This window comes from Lynx canadensis, chromosome F1, assembly GCF_007474595.2.
Source record: "Lynx canadensis isolate LIC74 chromosome F1, mLynCan4.pri.v2, whole genome shotgun sequence".
NCBI lineage: Eukaryota > Metazoa > Chordata > Mammalia > Carnivora > Felidae > Lynx > Lynx canadensis.
The window spans coordinates 64,793,747-64,800,173 of record NC_044319.2 but is presented as its reverse complement, the minus strand read 5'-3'; the positions used below and the strand labels follow the sequence as shown (position 1 = coordinate 64,800,173).

Below are 6,427 nucleotides of genomic sequence, written 5' to 3'. Positions count from 1 at the left end.
CACTTGTTGGCACTCATTACAACAGGCTCATCGAGAAACAGAAAAGGCAGATACGATCTGTGCTTCTCATCCAGGACGTATTGGAGTTCTCTGTTTACTCCCTGTAACCAGGCTTCCAGCCCAAGAAACTAACCAAGAATCTCTACTGAAACTAACCAAGGATCACCAATGACGTCCTAGCTCAATCTGATGTCCGCTCTGCGGTCTCCTCCCGGACTTCTCCTAACTCTTTAGGAGCCATACTTTTATGCTCCCAAGTACTTTAAACCAAGGGTCACCGTCCTCGCTGTGAATACTTGGTCAGATGTCCTGTAATCTCACTGCCCCTGCCCCCACATAACCGTTAAGAATATCAGGTAGATATTCTTTCAGGCTTTTTCTTGGAAAAATCATTTACACGCCTTCACATGTGCATCCACAGATTTTAACCCTACTATTGTTCTTTACGTGGTTTTGTTGTTTGGTGTGGTCCCTACATCCATCCACGGCGACGACAGCGGCACCCTCCAACAGACCTTTCTCCGAGGGAAGGAAGGCTTGAGGTCGGCTGCCCAATCTAGTTGCCCCATGTCACATGGGGCTTTTTGGCCCTGAAACGTAGCTGGCGAGACTCAGGAATCAAATGTTTACTTTTAACTTTTTTTTTTATGTTTTTATTTATTTTTGAGAGAGAGACACAGCACGAGCTGGGGAGGGGCAGACAGAGAGGGAGACACAGAATCCGAAGTAGGCTCCGGGCTCCGAGCCGTCAGCACAGAGCCCGACGCAGGGCTTGAACTCATGAACCGCAAGATCATGACCTGAGCCAAAGTCGGACACTCACCCGACTGAGCCACCCAGGCGTGCCTACTTTTAAATTATAGCTCTACCTCATGCTTTCTAAAAAGCTGCCTAGAGAGTTGCACAGTCGCTCTGGAATCTACCTTTCTTTCCAGTTGGTCTTTTGAATTGTTTTGTGGCACACCCATTTTTTTTTTTTCTCAAATGCTTATTTTTGAGAGAGAGAGAGAGCGCGCATGTGAGCAGGGAGGGGGGCACAGAGAATCCCAAACAAGCTCCGCACTGTCAGGGCAGAGCCTGACACGGGGCTTGATCTCACAAACCAACAGATCATGACCTGAGCCAAAATGTAAGGGTCGGGTGCTTACCCGACTGAGCCACCCAGGGGCCCCACCCGTTTCTACTTTAAACATTTGCCTCCTTATTTTCCATGATGGAGTCCTTTCCGGAAAGTTTGCAACATTTCCTAGGTTGTGTTTCCTAGATTCCTGGGAAGTTTCCTCAACGTGCCCCAAGTCTCCAGCCTGCTGCTGGCCGCGGTGATCTTGGTCTTTAGGTAAAACGGCTCAAACCATTTGACATACGGTGGCTGTCCCAGAGTCCCTCAGCAAACTCCTAGGAAAGCCCGCGTGTGCTTACAAGGGGCAGAGGCAAGACCAGAGAGGTTGGTACTGCTTCCACTCATTCCCAGCAAGCCTGTCTTCCTCACTCCATCTCCCCTCCCACACTGTGCTGTCAGCCACCTCTCTCCGTTTCCCGACACCCCTAACGCAAGACTGAACACACGGCAGCTCACACCGAAGGTCCGGGGCTCTTGAGGAACTTTACGTCACGGCTCAGTTTAGCAAATTAAACTCAAATATTATATTCTTCACCCCAAAAATTCCCTCCGCCCTTCCTGCCCCCAAAATCAGTTATTTCTTTTATCCTATTGCTGGTCCTTCGCTTTTCCAGTAACTTCCCCTTTTCCCTTTAGTTTACTGGCCCCTAAACCCTCAAGTCCCTGTTAGCACTTTTACAACAAAGCCATCTGCCAACGGTTTGACCGAACACCTCGGGCTGAGCCCAGAAGACCTCATCTTCACACCCGCTAAAGTGCTCCTGAAGATCCTGTCCCTGAAATTAATTCTGCAACCTGTACCCTGTCCCACGTTCTTCCTAAGTGACAGCTACCCAGAAGTGGCTCCATCTCAGTAAGAGCCTGACTCCCTGACACTCATTTTCTTGTCCCGGCTGCTTATACTCTCCCTGGAAGACACACAGGCAAAGCTCGGGCAGCACGGACTCAGGGCCCCTGTGGGCTGTTATTCAAGGAAAAAGCCGGGCACCTGGGTGACTCAGTCAGTTGAGCGTCCAACTTCGGCTGAGTTTGAGCCCCGCATCAGGCTCGCTGCTGTCAGCGCAGAGCCTGCTTTAGATCCTCTGTCCACCCCCCCTTCCCCCACTCAGGCTCTCTCTCAAAAATAAAACATTAAAGGGGGTGGGGAGGAAAAAGCCCCCCATCCGTGCCCTACAAAAATAGCATGCCCGAGGATACTTTGAAAAGGTCCATGTGGGGGGCGCCTGGGTGGCGCAGTCGGTTAAGCGTCCGACTTCAGCCAGGTCACGATCTCGCGGTCCGTGAGTTCGAGCCCCGCGTCGGGCTCTGGGCTGATGGCTCGGAGCCTGGAGCCTGTTTCCGATTCTGTGTCTCCCTCTCTCTCTGCCCCTCCCCCGTTCATGCTCTGTCTCTCTCTGTCCCAAAAATAAATAAACATTGAAAAAAAAATTAAAAAAAAAAAAAAGAAAAGGTCCATGTGGTGGTCTCATCAAATGCTGAGTCCTTGGCCGGAGGCTTAAGGGAAGATCAGACATCACGAACTGAAAAGGAAGGGGGGGATAAACCAGCCATAAGACCTATGCCAGCACCCCGGTTATAGACCAAAAATTAGACCGTGTGCATGTGTGTGCGGGCCTCACAACCCTTTCTGATCCCTGCTCTGTGCTGACTCCCCCCCCCCCCCCCCAACACACACACATGGTTTTCGGACGCTGGAACTGGAGAATGCAGAGAAAGAACGTCGCAGAAGTGACCGAGTTCGTTTTCCTGGGATTCTCCAGATTCCAGGACCATCAGCCCACTCTGTTCGTGGTCTTTCTCATCCTGCACACATTAACCCCAGCTGGCAATGCCATCATCGTGACGGTCATCTGCATTAGCCGTCACCCCCATAACACCCGTGTACTTCTTCCTGAGCCCGCTGGGGAGTTCAGAGGCCACATACACACTGGTCACCAGGCCACGGACGCCGGCTGGTCTCCTAGCCCAGAATCAGCCCATCTCCTCGGCAGGCCGTGCCGCCCAGACGGCTGTTCTTTGTTGCCTTAGGCAGCAGCCACTGATTTCTGCTCACGGTCACGGGCTATGACCGCCGTGTGGCCATCTGCAACCTGAGGTACACAGTCATCATGAGCACGAGGGTGTGTGTCCACCTGATGTGCGGAGCCTTCGGCCTTGGCCTGGCCGTGGTGGCCGTCCAGGTGACATCCATGTTTACCTTACCCTCCTGTCAGTGTGGTCGGACATTTCTTCTGTGACATCCTCCCTGTTCTAAAAACTCTCCCCTAATGACACCACTGTCATTGAGACCAACAATTATGGTGTCAGTTCCTCTGCGATCCTGGTCCCTGTGGGCTTGAACTTCATCACCTACGTCCTCCTCGTCTCCACCAGCCTCAAGATAACCTCCGCCCGGGGCCGGAAGAAGGCCTTTGCCACCTGCACCTCCCACCTCACGGTGGTCATCGTCCACTACGGCTGTGCCTGCATCATCTACCTCAAGCCCAAGTCAGAGAACTGAATAGAAAAAGACCTTCTCTCAGTGACTTATACCATCATCACTCCTTTGTTGAGCCCTGTTGTTGAACCCTGTCGTTTACAGTCCGAGGACCAAGGAGGTCAGGGATGCTCTACGCAGAGCTGTGAGAAGAAACATTTAATATGTTGACCCTGCCTGTAAGAGACCTCTATCCCTGAGCAACACGTGTCTTCACTGCCTCCAAACTTCCAAGTCTGCCCTGTGCAGTCCTTTCGGGAATGGGATGTGCCCATCTTCCTTCAGCACCCCTACTATAAAATCTTTTGGTTCCATAGATGCCCAGGTTTGGTCCAGGTGTTTTCATCTGGGTATTTGAAAGGTCAGGGAGGATGGGCATTATGTTTAAGAAAGTGTGTCTTAGAGTGGGGCAGGGGACGTCTTAAAAGCATATTAAATGTGGCTCTTTTATGGTTGAAAATAAAAACTTCTAGAACTTTCATAATATAACCTACGGAAAATGAAACTGGGCAAAATCTCAGCAAGGTAAGAATAGTCAATAGTGAAATTGTATCAGAACCTTTGGGAAAGGGGAGACGTGTATTAAAAAAAGAAAAAAAGATTAAGAAATTCGGAAGACACCAGTTTCATTCTTGAAAGTGTAGCCTCTATTATTTGATTGATACCAATGGCTTTGCTTCCATTCTGTGTGGTCCCCAGAGGGGTGGCCACGGCTGTGAGATGCTCAACTCTCACATCACGTCTGACCGTGCTCGTCAGTCTCTCTGGCTGCCAGTTCTCTCCATGGAGCCAGCTTCCCTCTCGCCATTCTGGAGAAAAAGAAGTTGGTCAAACAGAGCTGTGCTCTGTTGGGAGTAAGAACCATGAAAGTATGCTTTATTTGCACACACACCATGGCACTTCTTGGGTAAGACGAGATAAACCACCAGCAGTCAGGAGTAGTTGCTCAATTCACCAAAAAAAAGGCTGAAAACCAAAATCTCTACTCCTACCAGGCCTTGTAAGGAAAGTGTCCTTTCCCCCAGAGCTTCTGGGAGCTTTTCTGGTTTCCCGCCTGCACAGAACCTCTTACACTCTTACCTCCGGTGATGGCAGGGAGAGTTAGACACTTCAGGCACATGCCTCTTTCTCCTCGGTATTGTGTTCGGAAGGCTTATCTGCCCGTTGCTTAATGACATTTGTCTTCTTAAAGGAGGGATTTCCTTTCCCTTCTCCTGAGAAAGGGATGGGGCCATCCCAGGAACTCACCCCAAGTAAGGTCTGGCCGTACAAGCGGCCGAGATTCTAAGGGGGAAAGCCAGACTTCTTCCAAGGTCTGGTCATCTCTTTGTAGTTTCTGCCCTAGGTCTTTGAGATTTCTGCATGCTAGAAGCAAGGCTTCCTACAGAAGCTTTTGAGAGGTCAAACCCGGGCCCGAGCGCCCTTATCTGCCATAAGGTCCTCCCCGACAGTGCTCTCAGGTTCAGCCCGCCATGAAACCCTCCCCCACATCCAAAGTTGGCACCCCTGAGAAGTGAGGCATCTTTCCTCCAGAAGGAAAGGGTCTCTCCGACAGCATGACAGGACCCCTGCCCCTGCCACCAAGACCACCCACAGTGCCAACTCTTACTTATTACCTCAACTCCCTCTGGCCTAGAAGCCACCCAGGTCCTCAGATCTGTCCTTTTGTGTGCAGAAGGGAGGCGGCGGGCCGGGGAGGGCTGTTCTGAGCAGGAAAGTGGGGCGGGGACCAAACCTGCCCTAACCCTCCCCAGACGCAGCATCGTCTCCCCCAGCCCCTTGCTGCCTTACTACTTCTCCACGAGGCCACTCTTCCTGAGTCCGAGGACCAAAGCAGGAGGTTTCCCCCGTATTCTCCCTCCATCCACACGCCCACAACAGCCGACACACCACAAGCCACCTGTGCACTCGGGAGTTAAACGTCAGAGCCGGGCCCGAGAGCAGCGTCCAGAAGAGACCTAAACCCCGATGCTGAAACCTCTCCTCCAGACTGTTGCCTGCAATCATTCGACTATGTGTCCAGGTTTTTAAATACAGGAGTTCCTGGGGCGCCTGGGTGGCTCAGTCGGTTGAGCGTCCGACTTCGGCTCAGGTCACGATCTCGCGGTCCGTGGGTTCGAGCCCCGCGTCGGGCTCTGGGCTGACGGCTCGGAGCCTGGAGCCCGCTTCCGATTCTGTGTCTCCCTCTCTCTCTGCCCCTCCTCCGTTCATCCTCTGTCTCTCTCTGTCTCAAAATTAAAATAATTGTTTAAAAAAAAATTTTAAATAAATAAATAAATAAATAAATAAATAAATAAATAAATAAATAAATAAATAAATAAATAAAGGAGTTCCCAAACGGTTTAGATAACCTGCCACATCATAAGATGGGAAAGGGAAGAGACCTGAAATCAGAAGCCTGGATTTGCCTCCTCGCTGTATGCTCAACCGCGCCTGTTATAAATACGATGTTTAATTCTGCCTTGCTGACCACAGAGGAAAATATTCTAAGTTTTTATTGTAATACATTGATGTACCGTGTAATAGTTTCAGGTGTACAATATGGTGATTCAACACTTCCCTACAATACCTGGTGCTCATCACAGGTGCCCTCCTTGCTCCCCATCCCCATATCACCCGTTTCCCCCCCCCCCCAACCTCCCTTCTGGTAACCATCACTGTGTTGTCTAGAGTCAAGAGGCTGTTTCTTGGTTGGCCTCCTTCCATATATGTAGATATATCATACAAAAACTATATACAAAAACGTATATGGTTTTAGTCCCCTTACCTATTTATTCCGTGCCGACTCATCTGGTCACAAAGGCTGCCTCACATGGTCTCCTGCACCTCGA

General features: G+C 50.6%; 1 pseudogene; it reads left to right on the top strand.

The window, feature by feature from the left end:
* The first annotated feature begins 2,824 nt into the window (after positions 1-2,824).
* Positions 2,825-3,759, top strand: LOC115505195 (annotated as a pseudogene).
* The last annotated feature ends 2,668 nt before the right edge of the window (positions 3,760-6,427 follow it).